Consider the following 19,650-nt stretch of genomic DNA (forward strand, 5'->3'; position numbering starts at 1 on the left):
GGCCTCTTTCAGGGCGCTTACCAGTCAACAAGTCTCTTACTACAGAATATAGTATAATGAACTCCTACAAATATAAGAAAAAGACACAATCACACAATAAAAAAAATTGCCAAAAGACTTGAACAAACAATTTACAAAAGAAATTATGACAATAGCTAGTGAACAAAAAGGGGTCAACTTCATTAAACATCAGAAAAATGCACATTACAATTGTCCAGTAGAACAGCTCAAATTAAAAAGTATTGGGGAGGAACATACCTACACTGTTTTTTTTTTTTTTTTTATAGAGACAGAGTCTCACTTTATGGCCCTCAGTAGAGTGCCAGGGCCTCTCACAGCTCACAGCAACCTCCAACTCCTGGGCTTAAGCGATTCTCTTGCCTCAGCCTCCCAAGTAGCTGGGACTACAGGCGCCCACCACAACGCCCGGCTATCTACACTGTTAATGGGAATATAAATTGGTACAATAACTTTGGAGAATAATTTGATATTATCAATAAAAAAATAAACATTTGTATACTTTATGACACAGAATTCCTGTTATACCTTATTCCTTTAGGTATAACATCCTTAAATATACAATGAATATGGACAATAAAAGACATGCACAAGAATGTTAATAGCAGTATGATTTATTAGAACCTTAAATGTCCATCAACAGTAGAGCAGAGAAAGTATTGTATGTGCATCCAACAGAATAGTACGTAGCAATGAAATTGAGTGAACCACAGCTATTTGCAACAGGAAGTATTAATGGCACAAATGTAACATTAAGAGAAAGAAATTTGTTACAAAGGAGTATCTAGTGTGTGATTACATTAATATAGAGTTCAAAATACTCCAAACTAATCTCTAGTATTAGAAATCAGGATACTGGTTATCTCTGGGGGGTGGGTAACCAACTAGAAAGAATCTGGACAGGTTTCTGGGGTCCCAGTAATGTTTTATTTCTTGAACCACAGGATGCCTACACACATATGCTCATTCAGTGATAATCGATCTGTACATTTATTCTCCACTTTACTGTATGTATGTGCTCCAGTTATCTTTTGCTTTGTAGTAAATCTATCCCAATCTCGAAGCAAGAATAGTCACTGATTATTTTCATGAATCTGCAGTTTGGATGGGGTTTAGCAGGGCAGCTTGTTTCTGCTCCGTGCTTCATCAGCTGGGTGGCTGGGTGCCAAGAGTAAGCCTGCTAATATAACAAGATAGATACGCCTGGAACTTTTTTTATGACCTAGTGATTTATAATTTCATCATACTCCAATGGTCAAGACAAGTATGAAAGTCTACTCAGGAGCATAGGCCTCATTGTCCAGTGGGAGCAGCGTTGATGTTACTTCTATGAAGAACATGTGAGAAGGTACACGTTACTGTGGCCTTCTTGGGAAAATACAATTTGCAGCAGTGTGTTATTTTTTTCTAAGTCATGCTAAAGACATTCCAAGTTAAAAGAATATATAAAATAACAACTCCTGGTGGTGATTTTAAAGTAGAGGGGGTCCTTATAATAAGCAGTGTATCAAAGGGAGAATATAGCAACCTGGTGATGTCAACTCTCCCAAATTAACCCATTTGTTTATTTGTTAAAATTCATTGAACATTCAGAGTTTCACAAGTAATCTTGGATATAGAAAGGGGCAATTCAAGGTTCTTGCTCTTGAGAAACTCCCATAAGACGACATATAGCTTCCTTATAATAGTATTGCTATTTCTTAATTTGGGGGAAAGCATGGTTCTAGCACAGTAAGTAATTCTTAGAAGAGTTGTCTGATCAAAGGCACCTCACAATATTTCCTACCACATGGTGTCCCTGGGTGTTTACTACTTGTGCAGCCTGTACAGTCACTGTGAGTTGTCTACTTGAATATTGTATGAAAATATGCTGAAATCTTGCACCTGGCAAGCCCCATTATTGCTATTCACATTGATTTAAATAACCATGGCACTTCACTTCTCAAGGATACCACTTTGGAGGGTATACAGATTTAGCTAGAATTAAAGTAAACTGGGGCAGTGTATTTGTTACAGAATATAGCAATGTGTCCTACTAAGGGTAGCTTCTCCGTCGGGGGAAAGCTATATTTAACTCACTCTTTTTTAATTGCTTTGATGTAGTTCTATGAACATTAAAATTTAATCTCATTGGAAACGTTCCCTTTTTATAGATCCCAGGCCTTTATCAGATTTTTAAAAAAATGTTTTTTTACCTCACCTCATTTTAGCAAAGAATTAAGACTCCGTCATACAAAAGAAAATTAACAGAAAATACATTACTTTAAAATGATGCGTGTTTCAACCACATCTAAAACATGAAATAGATAAGTGAAAAAAAGCTGGTAAGGTTTGTACCTTTGCACGTTTACTTCTCCTTTCACAAACCCACATGCAGATGGGGCCCAAAGCATACCTTTGTAAATACAGAGCACTAGTTAGTAGGGTGCTGCAAATAAAGTGGGTCATGACAATTTTCAGAATATATAGATAGGATTAATATTTATGCATTTATATTCATCATATGTATCACAATGTGGATATGATGCCCCATTTGTAAAAAATTCTTATTTGCTGAGTACAGAAGTGTCTTCAGGTGGAGACCTGGTGTGGCTCTTTCTGTGGATATTTGGGAATCTTCAGAATCCATGCAGAATAACCTACCACAGGCAAAACTCAGACAGAATCAGATGTTGATGCTTATTTGGAAAGGTGCACGGTAGCTTTTCCCATTGAAATAGAAGTTTTCTTATTTGCTTGGAAAATTTCACTGACTCTCTACCCTCTCCCACCTTTGTCCTTTCCATTGTTAGAATATTTCTTTCTGTTCTGAATCGAAATCTTCTTTTTACCTATTAATTCTCTTTGGATAGATAAATAAATCCATCTTAATATGGATTAAAGTACTGCTTTTTCAAATACTTGACGGTAACTCTCATGTTACCCAGAGGAAACATTTATACATTTTTATATTTTTCAGCCACTCTTTGTGTAATGTTTTTTTAGACCTTTCTTTTGCTTTTCATATGAACTATGACAGGGTAATAGAATGAATGCAGGTAGACCCATTCCTATAAAACAAGCAAACAAAAAGTACCTACTTTACATAGTACGCTAGGTGCTTTACAGTCACACATTTTCCTTTTATTTTTATAGTATTCTTCTGAGGTTGAAATGATCAGCGATTAATCTGAATGGCAAAGTAAGAAAACTTTCCCCCCAAGTCACAGAGTAGTGAGTGGTTGAGCTGGCTTCATCTCCAGGTCTCTCCACTTGTATATAGCCTCCGTACAAGTAAATGCCCAACCATCAGATACTGCTTGCAGCGGTTCTCAACCTGTGGGTTGTGAGCCCTTTTTAACAATGAAAATACATTGCGGCATTAGGAAATTTGAGAACCACTGGTAGAGGATTGACATTTAGAGCTATAGGACTCAAATTTGAGTAGGCACCAGACTAACCAAGAGGGCAGAGTTAAAACAGAGTTTTGCATCCTACTCCAGAGTTTCAGATTCAGTATGTCCAGGGTGAGGTTTAAGAACCTGCATGTCTAACAAGTCTCCAGTGATACTGATCTCTGAGGACCACATTTGGAGAATCACTAACTTGGAGAGTTTGCAGTGCTTCTCTGAAATATTCTGGTGATTAATAGGAAGGCAAAAGAAAGCCTACCCTGATATAATATTGCTCTCTCAGCCCCCTGTACCACTGTGCTCTAACTTCTCCTTCCATAGACTACTGATCCCTTCTGTTATTGCATTTATCACATGGTTTGTAAAAATTCTCTTTTCTTACTTTCCCTCAACAAGATTGTGGGGCTCTTGAGTATAGAGGCTACTTGATTTCTCTATACATCCCAGATATCTAGCAAAGAGTCTGATATTGAGCAGAAATTCAATTTTAGAATGAATGGGGGAATAAATTTGGCATGCCAATTTCATTTGTAGGAACCAGAAAGCTATGAAAATAGCTGGTATGTGTTTGATGACATAAAAATTCAAAAAATATTTGAAAAGCATGGGCTGAAATGAAAGAGATAAAATATCATAATGAAAATGCAAATTTTCAAATTCAGATTCAAGAGTCACTTAATCAAATACAGAATAGAAATAAATAGTCTTTGTTAAAATTGGGGTGAAAATTCTTAGGGGTTTTAGTTCAATATAGCTCTATAGTATAAATTAGTTGCTGGAATAATTAATACAAGTATGACCCTTATATGTAGAGGTAGAGTATTTAAATTTAATACAGTCATAGTATTTGCTACTTTTTCACTGAAAGGCAATAGCAATATTTGAAAGAAAAAGCCAAGGAGGAGGCCGGGTTCATGTTCCCAATACCCCCTTATTACACTAAAGCCAGATTATCTGTGAAGTATATAGTATTTCATCTGGTCCTATTTTGATTTTACTTCAGGGAGATCTCATTATTTTTTTTTACTCTTTAAATTTAAGAGCAGCAAACTTTTAACTATAGGTTCTCTTTTCTTTTCCCAGCTTGGAGGAAGCTGTAGCCAATTGCTTATTATAGCATTTACCATTGAAAATAGACTTTCATTGTTCATGTCTCTTTTCACTAACTCCTAATATTTTTAAATAAATCTCTTTTGAACTTATGGTTCATAAGTTTAGTCTTAGCTCAGGTAAAGAGATTATTGAAGGAAAGAATGGTTTAAATGAAAACCATTTATTTTTTCCTACCTTTTTACATAGAGCTAATTTTCCAGTAGGAAAAAAAAGAGTTGATAAATCTTTTAGGAAATATGGAATTTAAAAGTAACTGACATTTAAAATTGGGGGGGGGGAATATTATTAGAAAAAATGAAAACAAGAAATTAGAAAATCCCAGCTGGTCAGTTGCTCACACTCTTGAGTTTCAATTAGGCATAAAATATAACATAAAACAAATGCTAGAGAGAAGATGGCCCTCTCTTTTCTTTCATAATATAATTCCATTTTGAAAATACTTCTCTGGATGCTTATTCTCTATTTTCTTTGCTGGACATTTACTTATAGACCCCAAATCGTTCCTCCTTATAGTTATTCTCAAAATCTCAGTTCTTAGTTTGTAGACTTTCCCTTTCTACCTTCTTCTTAAGGAAAAAAACATTTTTCCATTTGTACTCTTTAATGTCTTTAACTCTCACCATCTTAATGAATATCAGCTCATCTTAATGAATAATATCCAATTCCATTTATGACCTCAGATTAAGTTCCATATTTTCAGCTGTCTACTAAATTCCACATGAATGACTGTCAGTATCAAATTTACTTCTTTTTCAAATGAGATATTTTGTCTTTCATTAGATATCTCTCCTAAATTCTAGGGCCTTATCAAACCACCATTGTTCCTTTCATCACTTAAATTTAAATTTATACATCAACTTCAAAATATTTTGTTCATCAAATTGTTTCTTTCATATTGAGATTGCATCTTTCAAAAACTACCACTTTCTTTTCCATTACCATTGCTATTGACCAAGTCCAGGCTATTCGTACTGGGCATTTAAATCATCGTGGAGCTGTTCTTGCCTTAGAGCAACGGCTCCAGCCCGCAGATCTGGAACCCATAGGGTTTCATAGCACGTACCTTCCACCTTCTGCCCTCTACTGACTGGAGCATGCCTGGGCATCTTACTTCGGCAAGGAATGTAGAATTAGATTCTCAAGTGACAGTTGACTGAATTAAAGGTCATGTTGGATTTGGATAAAGGCTTTTTGTTTATGTAGATACTGTATAGGTGACAGGCAGGGATAAAAGGCACTGAGAGAAGCAGGAATCTTGAGCTACCTAGTAAAGAGAGGCTGGGTCAGAGTCAGTGGCTTTCTGGGTATTAGAGGGAGGAGTTTCTCTTGCTGGCTTTCTGGTCCTGCCTATGGGTGGCTTGACATAATTTGTTTCTCATCCTGAGATGTTTGTTTGTTTGTAATTTCTATTTTTGCACTGTCTCCCTTTACTTAAGCTAACTCGAGATTTTGTTTCTTGCAAATAGACATGTCTTTATCCAGATACCACTTTCCAGTCCATCCTATGTGGACTACAGCCATAGCTTTTTAGTCTACTTCATTAACAACAAGATATAGGGATTTAAATCATTCTTACATTGCTCTGTTGGACTGAAATTCCTAAGTCAATGAATGTGTCAGACTCTTGTTTTTAAAAAAATCTAATCCTCTAGAAATGCCTCCGTAACAATTATAAAAATTAAAGCTCCCCTTCCTGGCATTGTCTCATTTATCCTTTCTATAAATATAAACCTTCTATTCAGTCAGCTGATTTATCCTGGAAACTCATGTTAATTCCTCACTCCAGGCTTAATGCTGCCTTCATTTGAAATGCTGTCCCAGTATCTTCTTGAGCTGTCCAGGGCCTACCTGTTAATTCTACACCTTTGACTTTATAAAGCTCCCACACCCCCAAAAACATACCCCTGGAAAATTATCATTCATTTTTTAGAACTTAGTTCAGGCATTACCTGATTCAGAAAGCATTCTCCCGACACCTGTACTTCAGCAATAGACTCATTTCTATAATATTGTATTAATATCACCTTTTATATATTTTTCTTTCCCAAAATAACTATGTATACCTTGAAGTCAGGGCATAAATCAACTTTATGTCTTTTTAAATTAATACAATGCTTGGTAGCATAAGTTCTTAGTGAATGAATGTTGAGTGAGTAAATGAAGGAGTGAATAAATGCCTACCTTGTAAGACTCAGGGTAAGTCCAACCTCCGTCATGAAGCCTTCTCACAGCATTCCCTGCATTTGCAGATGTCCTTTTCTTTAACACTTAACAGACATTGCCACGTAATTAATATTCAATTATATACATATTTATAATTTTAAAATTTTGTTTCATCTCTTAATCTTCTCTGCCTTAGTCAGATTTGAAATGCTTGAATGTCAGGAAACATACCATTGTCTTATTCTGTGTTTTCTACACCACTTAGCAGAAAAATATGTTGTTCATATTTTTTTATTATAGTTGCTCAAGAGATATATATCTAAAAGAATTAGAGATGGTGTCTTATGTAGAATTTCTAGAATTGTGTCTGAAGATCTATTTATACTTCTTCTCAGATAAATGATAGAGTCCAAAAACATTGTTCCTCATTGGCAAAACATGATCATGTCACTTCCTCTCTGTATCTGATCTTTCTTTTTTTTCCTTTGGCAGTGATTTTTATAGTAGTCCCTTCCCAAACACCAGCCCGGGTGGTAAACATGTTGCTTTGCTTTATTTCTCATAGTTAAGCCTCTGATTTGGTTAAAACACTGTAGAAAAATGGGAGAGAATTATTTTGATTCATCCCAAATTAGGCAGTGCTCATGTTTGCCAAATTCCACTTTCTTTGTCAGATGCTCATTTTGAAACTTTAAAACTTTGGCTGGAAATGGGTACTAATTTGAGAATGATGCCAAAAGGTAGGAACTAATTAGAAAACAAAGAATAAAATGTATAAACCAAACAGAGCTTCTTCATTTTAATCAATGTTCTTCAAATGGTAATTCTTTGCTATTAACCAGGGGTCATGAAAATAAGAAAATATTTATTGTTTAACAAGAAAAACTGACTGCTTTCTATGATTAAATCAAGGTTAAGCATGTAGATCATTTTTTTAAAAAATCCAAAAATTGACAATAATTTTAAATCATAAATATTTTAAAAGTTAAGGGAAATATCACTTATATAATTAACTAGTGCAATTATATCTAATCTTAAATACAAATTTCAGTTAAAAACTACCCATATGGGAAAGAGCAATTCATCGTAATTCATATGAGATATTGTTGGCACTCAAGTGAGGCTTGAGAAAATTTCAGATCACTTTAATAATCCCCCCCACCAATATTTATCAATTTAGAGGTGACTGGACACTTCAAGTAATCTTCCTCTGGCCTTTCTAAATGAAAGTCTGTCAAGGCATCACCATTTGGATTGCTGTTGCAGTGACACTGTAACTGTAGCAACCGTATGCTGATGAGCCAGCTTCTATCAGGAATGTGTTTTAAAAATTCCCATCAGGCTTTAGCAGCTTGGTAAGCCAAAGGGGAACATATTTCAAATTAATTGTTCCCATTTTATGTGATAAAAAAAATCAGCCAGGCTCCTCTGTGACAATCCTGCTTTATTGTGTCAGTAATGAAAGCACATATTTAATTGACAAGTGACAGTTTCTTGCTGTTCTGTTTCCTCTGTTATTTATTATATTATCAGTGGGTGTCTGCAGTGCTGAGAATGCCTGTGGTGGTAGGAAGGCAGTGTAAATATGGTCAGTTCTGTTAGTGCACCAAGCAGGGGCCCATTACTTTGCCCAAGGATTCTGTTCTTCATTTGTTTATACCCTGAATTTTACTAATTTGAATTACATTATTTAATCTGCTAAGGAGTCTGCTTTCTAAGGAAATCTGGTCATGACCTTTTGTAAAGTAAAAATTCTGTGTTGTGTGTACTGCAAATTATTGGTCAAGAGAAAAGAAGAACAGACATGGAACACGGCAGGGTTATATCTGAGCAGAACTAGGAAATCCAGTAGAGCTCAGCCAGCCTCTGGCCAAAGCACACATGGAATTAGAATCTCTGAAAGTCTTGCTTCTAATTTCTATGCAAGAGACCTAACTTTAAATGCTGAGATTTTTAGTTAGTTACCATATTTTTAAAAAACATGTTTGCCTATTATCTTAGTTTAGGCTGCTAGAACAGAAATACCACAGACTGGGTGGCTTAAAGAACACACATTTATTTCTCACCCTCTGGAGGCTGGGAAGTCCAAGATCAAGGTGCCAGAGGGTCTGGTGTCTAGTGAGGGGTGGCGTCCTAGCTTGTAGACAGCTACCTTCTCATTATATCCTCCTGTGATATGAGAGAGAGAAAGAGAGAGAAAGAGAAAGAGAGAGATAGATATCTTTTCTGTCTCTTCCTATAAAGCACTCATCCCAGTTGAGGGCTCTACTATCATGATCTAACTCCCAAAGGCCTCATCTCCAAATACTATCTCATGAGGACTAGGGTTTCAATATATGAATTTGGAGGGGGACATAACAATTTGGTTCACAGGACATATAAAGGGTAGGATGTAATAGAAAGACTGTCACTCCCATACCAATAATGAGAAAAATCCAGATAAACCGTAAATACCAATATTTTTTCAATATGTCAGGAAGCTGGGGTGCTAGATGAATCAAGTTGTCTCAGATCCAAGGAGGGCAGCCCTCACTCCCTCCAAGGAGAGTTGGAATACATGGACTCTCTCACCTGTGGGAGGGATAGTAGGAAAAAAGGGCCATCACACAAAAAAGTAAGAAAGAATTAAATAAAATGATAATGAAGTACTAAAGGCTGAGACAAAGCTAGTGTTACAGTGTGGAATTCTTGGGAGCCTAGACACCTGGGGTGTTTGTATGACCCTCACAGCCTATGTTCCCTTTCCACTGAGAGTTCATGAAAAGATTAGGGGTAGAACATGAGGGGAAAAGATTAGGGGTAGAACACAAGGGGAAAAGATTAGGGGTAGAACATGAGGGAGGGCCAGAAAATTGTCACATCCAGAGCGCACAGGTAAAGAACCAGTTTTTCTGGGAAAAATACAAAGGCGTAAAACCAGTTTTACTCCTGGCTGAGAGGCAGCAAAGAGGGCTGAGTCAATACTGGTACCATTAGCTAACTCCTGCCCGTATGGTGGGGGAGAAGACATGTGGCATGAAGCCCCACTATAGATGCAAAAGAGGGGTTGACTGCCATGGGGAAGAGGGAAAAGAATATTGAGGAAATCCCACGTCAAGGCTGAGACCCACAGGGATTCCCTAAGAGTGGGGTTCCACCCGTTCTCACCTAGCATGCAGTGACAAGCCACTGCAGCCCACCACTGAGGGAAGTACAGGAAACTGGTGAGAGGCCTTCCCTCCCTCTGCCCTGGGGCATGGTACAAAGGAATGCTTGAAAGATGTTGAATCACAAATACTGAGAAAAACCTTACAGCATCCTCCCTCCCAGCCTAAACTCAGTGCATCCTTAGAGCAATGTCAAAGTCCTGAAGCACTCAAGACAATCATAGCAACAACAAATCTCACGCTCAACTAAATTCCTGACCAGACTGACACAATGCCTGAAAAGAACTGTGCCCATTTATGGGCACATAGACTATTATTATTTTTATTTTCTAAACAATATAGACTGTTCTAAATTATGTATAATTAAAATCAAAGATATATGAGAGAAAAGACAGAACTGAAGAAATACATAAAAAATTAATAGTCTAGATTTTTTTTCCAAAATAAAGACATTAAACCACATATTCAAGAAGCTTATTAAGAATCATTGACAAAAGCAACACACTCACGTGTCTAAACTAGACAATTCATCTTCATACTGCTACAAACCAAAGATAAAATGAAAATCTCAAAGACAACCAGAGGGGCACAACCACATTACATTCAGAGGAACAAAGATAAAAATATATACTTCTCATGAGAAACTATGCAAACAAGGAACATCTTTCAAGTCCTGAAAGAAAAACAAAAGCCAACTCTGTCAATTTAGAATTCCATGGTAGTGAAAATATTTTTCAGATCTAAAGTTGAATTAAAGAATTTTAAAGACGGTCTAAAGTGGAGAGAGGTCATTACGATCAGACCCATGCTAGAAGAAATGTTACAGGAAGTCTTTCAGACAGATTCGAGCCAGAAATGTACATCTGACACAAGAAAAGAAGAGTTCTAGGTATTGTGAAAAATTAAGGTAAATGCAAAAGATACTTTTATTTTTATTTTTGGAAAGAGACAGTGATTGTGTAATACTAGCAAGATATTGTGGTGTCTATAGCCATGTAAAATTAAAATGTGTGACAGCAATAACACAAAGATGGGAGGAAGGAATTGGAAGGGTACTGATGTCAGGTTTGTATGCTATGCGATAGTATTTAAGCCAGATTGTGATAAGTTGGAGATGTATATCGCCTAGAGTATTCGCAAAACCATTAGGAATAGATGCATAAATAAGTCAATAGTGAAGAGAACTAAATCATTTTAAAAAATACAACCACAGGGAAAAAGAGTGGAAAAAGAACAGACAACGACTAGAAAATCATTAATAAGATGGTAGATTTATTAAAAATCCAATTATGTCAATGTTTACATTCCATGATCCTAAGCACCGAAACTAAAAGTCAGAGGTTGATAGATATGGGGAAGACAGCAGGCAAGATTCGCATTTCAAATAGACGTAAAAAGTCATAAATAGGCTAAAAGTAAATGGACTATAAAAGGTACATCATACAAAACTAATCAAAACAAAGCAAGAGAGACTGTGTTGATGATATTAAACAAATTAGATTTCAGAAAAATGAATATGTCCATAGAAAGAAGGGGCAGTGCATAATGATAAAATTGTTAATTCGCCAAAAATACGTAAAATTTTAAATGTATATGTATATACAAGAGATTTTTTAAATATGGAAAGCAAAATCTGATGGGCTGAAAGGAGAAATAAACAGAAATACAATTATGTTTGAAGATTTCAGCTCTTTTCTTTCAGTAATCAATGGAACAAATAGACAAAATATCAGTAAGGACCAATTGACAATGAAGACCCAAACAGCCAACTTCACCAAGTTAGCACCTATAGTTAATACAACAGCAACAGCACATTCTTTTTCCCCAGTTTAATATGAGGGTTCATATGATTAGGTTACATTATTTGCATTTGTAAGGTAAAGTCCAAATTCTGAGTCTTTCACCCAGAAAGTGTTCTTTTCATGTACAAATAGAGCATTCACCAGAATAGACTATATCCTGGACCCCTGGATCATAAAAAATCCTCAACAAATATAAAATAATTGAAATCATATAAAGCATGTTCTCTGACTATATTGGAATTAAACAAAACATTATGATAGGAAATCTATCTGGTAATGTACCTCTAAAGTCCTGATCAAAGCAGAAGTCACAAGAAAAATTTAAGTGTTTTGAATTGAATGAGAATGAATATATTCATTTGATTCAAACATATCAAAATTTGAGAGAGACCATCTAGAGTGGTGCTTAGAGAAAAATTGATAGTTTTATATGTTCTTGCTTGTATTAGAAATGAAGAAAAGTTTCAATTCAATTATTTAACATCCATATTAAGAAGTAGGAAAGGATAGCCGGGCATTGTGGCAGGCGCCTGTAGTCCCAGCTACTCGGGAGGCTGAGGCAAGAGAATCACTTAAGCCCAGGAGTTGGAGGTTGCTGTGAGCTGTGTGAGGCCACGACACTCTACCGAGGGCCATAAAGTGAGACTCTGTCTCTACAAAAAAAAAAAAAAAAAAAAAAAAAGAAGTAGGAAAGGAGGCGAAGTGTGATGATTCATGCCTATAATCCCAGCACTTTGGGAGGCTAAGGCAGGAGGATCGCTTGAGGCCAGGAATTTGAGATCAGTCTGGGTATTATAGTGATATCTGGAGAGAGACAGAGAGAGAGAAGAGAGAGAAAATAACCCTCTCCAAAAGCAGAAGTAATAAAGATAACAGCTGAAATCAGTGAAATTGGAAGAAGCAAGAACAATAGAGAAAATCACTGAAATCAAAAGCTGGTTCTTTGAGACAATTAATAAAATTAATGAATATTTAGGCCAGAGTTTCTAATTTCAGCACAACTGAAATTTTAGACTGGATGATTTTTGTGTTGCAAGTGGCTATTCTGTGCATAGTATGGGATGTTTAGCAGCATTCCTGGCCTCTACCCAACTAGATGCCTCTAGCATCTCCACCCAAATTGTGATGGGTAAACACATCCCAGACATTGGCCAGTGTCCCTTGGAAAGCAAATTTCCTCAGGTTAGAACCACTTCCCTAGATAGATTGTTCAGACAGAAAGGAAAGCAGAATTAAACAACCAGTATTAGAAAAGAAAGATAGGTCATCGCTATAGATCTTACTGATATTAAATTGTTAATCAGGAAATATATTAAGAATTTTAGGATAATAGCTGGGCATTGTGATGGGCACCTGTAGTTTCAGCTACTTGGGAGGCTGAGGCAAGAATAGCCTAAGCGCAAGAGTTAGAGGTTGCTGTGAGCTGTGATGCCACAGTACTCTACTCAGGGGAAAATAGTGAGACTCTGTCTCAAAAAAAAAATTAGAATAATAAATTCAACATTTTACATAAAATGGCAAAATTCCTTGAAAGACACAGACTACCAAAGATCACTACATAAGAAATAGAGAAGCTGAGTAGTCCTATTTCTGTTCCAGAAAACTGCTGGCCCAGATTACTTCACTGAACAATTCTACCAAACATTTAAAGAAGAAATAATTATTCTACACATATTCTTCTATTCTATTTCTATATTCTATGTAATAGACTAGAAAATACTTCTCAATTAAATTTTATGAAACCAGCATTATCTTTATAGAAAAACAGGATAAAGACATTGGAAGAAAACTGCAAACCAATATCCATCAAGAACAAAGATACAGAAATCCTCAACAACGTATTAGCCAACTGAAACCAGCAGTATATTGAAAGATATGCTTCATGAAAAATGGGTGTCATTCTGGGAATGTAAGGTTGATTTGGCATTTGAAACTCTATAGATGCAATTTACCATATTAACAAACAACAGAACATAATCACATGATCAGTTTTAATGGGTGGGCAATCTTTTGACAAATCTCATATCTGATCATGATTAAAAAAAAAAAAAAAACCTCTCAGAAAACTAAAAATAGAAGAGAACATCCTTTAGTTTAACTGATAAAAGGCATCCAGAAAAATCCTACAGCTAACATCATACTAAACAGTGAAAGACTACATGTATTCTTAAGATTCAGGAACAATGCAAAGATATCTTCTTTCCCTTCTCCTGTTCAACAGTGTCCTTCTACCCAGGGCAATAAGGCAAGAAAAATACAGAAAATATTTGCAGATTGGAAAAGAATTAAAATTATCAGATGTCTCAATTCTCAGATTGTCTGAGTAGAAAATCTCAGAAGCCTACAAAAAAGCTACTAGGACTAACAAGTTGAGCAGAGTTTAAGACACAATGTTGACTGTATTACTATATAATAGAAATAAGAGTCATAGTAGTTTTTATTTCCTATTATTTCACATTACTTTTTGTTGTTAACCAGGCCCAAGTGAAGTCTCAACTCTCTGCTCCTGGTGTGCAGGACCAGTGTGCTAACCACAAATTTTTATTTCTGGTATATAGAAAGCTGTGGCAGCCAGCTTTCTAAATATCAGAAATAAAAATTTAAAATTATTTTACAATACTACCACTTACAGCAGTATCAAAAACATAAAATATTTTCATGTAAATATAACAGACTATGTACAAGATTTGAATGCCAAAAACTTTAAGACTGAACAGAACATCAAAGGAAATCTAAATAATTGGAGAGATTTACTATAATCATGGTTAAGAATTTTGAGTTTGGTGGGTGGCGCCTGTGGCTCAGTGAGTAGGGCGCTGGCCCCATATACTGAGGGTGACAGGTTCAAACCTGGCCCCGGCCAATCTGCAACAAAAAAATAGCCGGGCATTGTAGCGGGCGCCTGTAGTCCCAGCTACTTGGGAGGCTGAGGCAAGAGAATCGCTTAAGCCCAGGAGTTGGAGGTTGCTGTGAGCTGTGTGAGGCCACGGCACTCTACAGAGGGCCATAAAGTGAGACTCTGTCTCTACAAAAAAAAAAAAAAAGAATTTTGAGTTTGGAATACTAAATATTGTTAAGATGTCAATTCTTCACAAATTGATCTCTATATTTAAGCTTTTTGTAGAAATTTATAAGCCAATATAGTAAAGTGTATAAGTAAAGATAAATGAATTAGAATAACATAACACCTTTGAAAAAGAAAAACAAAGTTAGAGCATTCAAACTATCTGACCTTAACACGCATTGTAAATCTATAGTAATCAGGAAGGTATGATGTTGTTCAAAAAACAAACACATAGATAAATGAAACAGAATAGAAAATTGAGAAATAGACCCATATAATTGATTTGCAACAGAGGAATCAAGGCAAGAATAATTGGACATCGCGTGAGCAAGGGACCTGAGTATGAAAAAGTGAGTCCAAACAGCTGACAGCCCTCGTTGGCTCCCTGAAGGGAAGCAGAGGAACTTCTTGAAGCTGAGATTGATTCACCTGGAGGTGCATAGCTGAGCCAAGACATAGCTGAGTGTAAAGCCCCTGACATGGGAATTACTGAAGAATCTGGCACAACACTGTGGCGAGCTAGTCACCCCTGAAGTTTTTCTAGTAGTGATAAATATTGTTTGTCATGGGGGGAGAAGACAAGATGGATGACTGAAGCCAGCTTTCCACAGAGGCTCCCATCCAGTAGGAGAGTTAAAGGACAAAAATTCAGTAAGTAACCTGGTGGATTTGAGCTGCACTAAGAGAGAAGGTTGAAGAATGCACGTCAACCCCGCTGAGGTGAGCTGCGACCACAAGGATACAAACAAAAGGTACAAAATCCATCACAAAGCGGACAGGAGTCCCCTCCCCCATGAGAACGGCTCAGAGTGCCCAACACAAACAATCGGGCAGAGTTCAAAGGTCCTCCCACTACACTCCACAGGAGAGATCCTCTAAAAACTGGACCTATCTCCACTACTAGGGTGCCACGGCGTCCACCTGCTAGGCATAAAACTCTATAAACTGTATATAGTCTCTACCTGGAATTCTGAGTTCCCAGCACTCCCCTTTACTCACACTGAGGTCTGGAGGCCAGTCCCAGTTGGCAGAGAGGGGACCGCACCAGAGTGGCAGTTCCCTGAGGCACAGTGCAACAGCCATCTTTTGGTGACAATACGGCCAGGCATAAAACTGTGTAAAGCTGTGTGTGTTCTCTGCCCACAGCCCCCAGCTCCCAGCGCTCCCCGCACTCCCCTCTGCTCTCGCTCCAAGGTCTGGAGGCCTGTCCCTCAGGGGTCGAGACTCTTGGGCGATTGCTCAAGGGGTGTAGACAGTGCTGGGCTGCAGATGGTCAGTGCAGACTCTGGGATACGGGAGTGGAGAGAGGATGGTTGGCCGGAAGGGAGTTACACTGGAGCAGCGGTTGCCTGAGCCATAAAACAGCAGCCCTCTTTTGCTAGCAATACGGCTTACTAATGAATATTCTGAAGCCAAACCCCCTGTCTCCCTGGGCAACCAGAGACTGTGAGTATAGGATTTGCCTGAGGCTACTCCAACTTGCAAACTGGGGAAACTCCCAGGGAGGGGCTGACCCAGAGGTCCGCTTTACTAAACCTAAGATGCACCTGGCCCTCAGGGGATTGTCAGCCTATAGACAATACAAAAGCAAAGACAAGCTGATTTGGAACTCAATTCAGCTTCTCTTCCGCAGGGGAACCGCAGAGTTGTTCTGTTCTGTTCTGTCAGTAACATTAATCAGGATCGAAACTGGACATGAGTGAAAACCCCCCAACCTTCATCAAGCACCCGAGGTTGTCAGGCCTCACCTCCTCCTGCTAGAGAGTGGCAGAGCGCAGCGGTCTGGCAGACTTCCTTGTGATTCAGGCAGGTGCAAACTCCTGGAGCACCAATTCAAAACAGGCAACTGGGTCAGCCAACTGCAGGGCTATCAGTGACTGGGTATGACGGTGGTGCAAGGTGGGGAATGAGGCATCAACCTTCCCAGACTGATCTATTGGCTGGGTGGCTCCTCCTGACTCCACACAGCATTGGAGCAAGCCACACCAGAGTAGTCACCAGACCCCTGTGATCCACTTCCCAGAGACCTCTTAAACTCTCTCATCCAAGACAGGTGCAGACTGAGACAATTGATTTGGACTTTTTGAACTGAACCAATCGCCTGAGGACAAATCAGGTGGTGCCTTGGGTGCACAATGGTAGGAAGGTTTGATTTTTCTTTTCCAATTGTTTGCCAGTGGGGTGACTTAATTGCTGATATTTCTCCACAGCTGAGACTTCAATCCAGAGTATCTGTTTCACTAGGGTGGAACAGAAACCCCCTGAAAACAAGACAGAACCACTTAGCCCCACCACACCAGACAGGGCCCCAGTTTCTCAGGCCACAACACTTTACAGGCCCTCAACAAAGCCCCAGGGGAAAAAAATCAAAGGGAGTAAAACAACCATGGGGTGGAATCAGCAGAAAAACTCTGGTAACATGAATAACCAGAATAGATCAACCCCCCCAAGGAAAGATATGGCAGATCTAACTGAAGATCCCATTCATAAACAACTGGCTGAGATGTCAGAAATCGAATTCAGAATCTGGATTGCAGACAAGATTAACAAAATGGAATTAGGAATTCGAGGAGAAATTCAAAAGTTGTCTGAAGAATTTAACGAATTTAAAGACAAAACCACCAAAGACTTGGACACACTGAAGCAAGAATTTGCAGCCCTCAAAGATATGAAAAAATACAGTAGAATCCCTCAGCAACAGAATGGACCAAGCAGAAGAAAGGATTTCTGACATTAAAGATAAAGCCTTTGAACGCTCCCAAACTCTCAAAGAGGAAGAGAAATGGAGAGCAGAAATGGATAATTCTCTCTGAGAGTTCTGGGATAATTCGAAGAAGGCAAATATCTGAATCATCGGAGTTCCAAAAACAGATGAACTGGCCCCACTGGGCACAGAGGCACTTCTGCATGAAATTATAAAAGAGAATTTTCCAGACATGCCTAGAGATTCTGAAATTTAGAAAGCGGACAGCTTCAGAACCCCAACACAACTCAACCCCAATAAGATATCCCCAAGGCATATTATAATTAACTTCACTAAAGTTAATATGAAGGAGAAAATCCTCAAAGCTGCCAAGAGAAAGAAAACCATTACCTTCAAAGGGAAGAATATTAGAATGACTGCAGATCTCTCGGCTGAAACTTTTCAAGCCAGAAGAGGGTAGTCACCGACTTTTAATCTCCTAAAGCAAAATAACTTTCAACCCAGGATTTGTATCCAGCTAAAATGAGTTTCAATTATGATGGAGAAATTAAATACTTTAATGACATTCAGAGGTTGAAGAAATTTGCCATAACCAAACCAGCTCTTCAGGATATTGTCAGACCTATCCTCCATAATGACCAATCCAATCCTATACCACAAAAGTAAACTCACTCAGAAACTTCGGATCAAACTCCAACTTCCACATTGCTGAAAGGATTAAAAATGCCCACTGCACTTTTGAAAAACTCGATACCCGAAACATCACCAGACTTATCAATATTCTCCATTAATGTGAATGGCTTAAACTGTCCTCTACAGAGGCATAGGTTAGCTGACTGGATAAAAAACTCAATCCAGATATTTGTTGCATACACAAGTCACATCTTAACTTAAAAGACAAATACAGACTCAGGGTGAAAGGATGGTCATCCATATTTCAGGCAAATGGTAATCAGAAAAAAGCAGGTGTTGCAATTTTATTTGCAGATACAATAGGCTTTAAACCATCAAAAGTAAGGAAGGACAAGAATGGTCACTTCATATTTGTTAAGGGTAATACTCAATATGATGAGATTTCAATTATTAATATCTATGCACCCAACCAGAATGCACCTCAATTTATAAGAGAAACTCTAACAGACATGAGCAACTTGATTCCCTCCAACTCCATAATAGTTGGAGATTTCAACACTCCTTTGGCAGTGTTGGATCGATCCTCCAACAAGAAGCTGAGCAAAGAAATCTTAGATTTAAACCTAACCATCCAACATTTGGATTTAGCAGACATCTACAGAACATTTCATCCCAACAAAACTGAATACACATACTTCTCATCAGTCCATGGAACGTACTCCAAAATCGATCACATCTTCGGTCACAAGTCGTACATCAGTAATTTAAAGGAATAGAAATTATTCCATGCATCTTCTCGGACCACCATGGAATAAAACTTGAGCTGAGTAACAACAGGAATCTGCATACTCATACAAAAACATTGAAGTTAAATAACCTTATGCTGAATGATAGCTGGGTCAGAGATGAGATTAAGAAAGAAATAGAATAGATAAACCTCTGCCCAACCTAATCAGGAAAAAAAGAGTAAAATCTCTAATATCATCAATCAGAAACAACAAAGACGAAATAACAACAGACTCATCAGAAATCCAAAAAATCCTTAATGAATATTACAAGAAACTTTATTCTCAGAAATATGAAAATCTGAAGGAAATAGACCGATACTTGGAAGCACGCCACCTTCCAAGACTTAACCAGAATCAAGTGGAAATGTTGAACAGACCCATATCAAGTTCAGAAATAGCATCAACTATACAAAACCTCCCTAAAAAGAAAAGCCCGGGACCAGATGGTTTCACGTCAGAATTCTACCAAACCTTTAAAGAGGAATTAGTACCTATATTACTCAACCTGTTCCAAAATGTAGAAAAAGAAGGAAGACTACCCAACACGTTCTATGAAGCAAATATCACCCTGATCCCCAAACCAGGAAAAGACCCAACAAGAAAAGAAAATTATAGACCAATATCACTAATGAATATAGATGCAAAAATATTCAACAAGATCCTAACAAACAGAATTCAACAACACATCAAACAAATTATACATCATGACCAAGTTGGTTTTATCCCAGGGTCTCAAGGCTGGTTCAATATACGTAAATCTATAAATGTAATTCAGCACATAAACAAATTAAAAAACAAAGACCATATGATTCTCTCAGTTGATGCAG

This window comes from Nycticebus coucang, chromosome 13, assembly GCF_027406575.1.
Source record: "Nycticebus coucang isolate mNycCou1 chromosome 13, mNycCou1.pri, whole genome shotgun sequence".
Classification (NCBI taxonomy): Eukaryota; Metazoa; Chordata; class Mammalia; order Primates; family Lorisidae; genus Nycticebus; species Nycticebus coucang.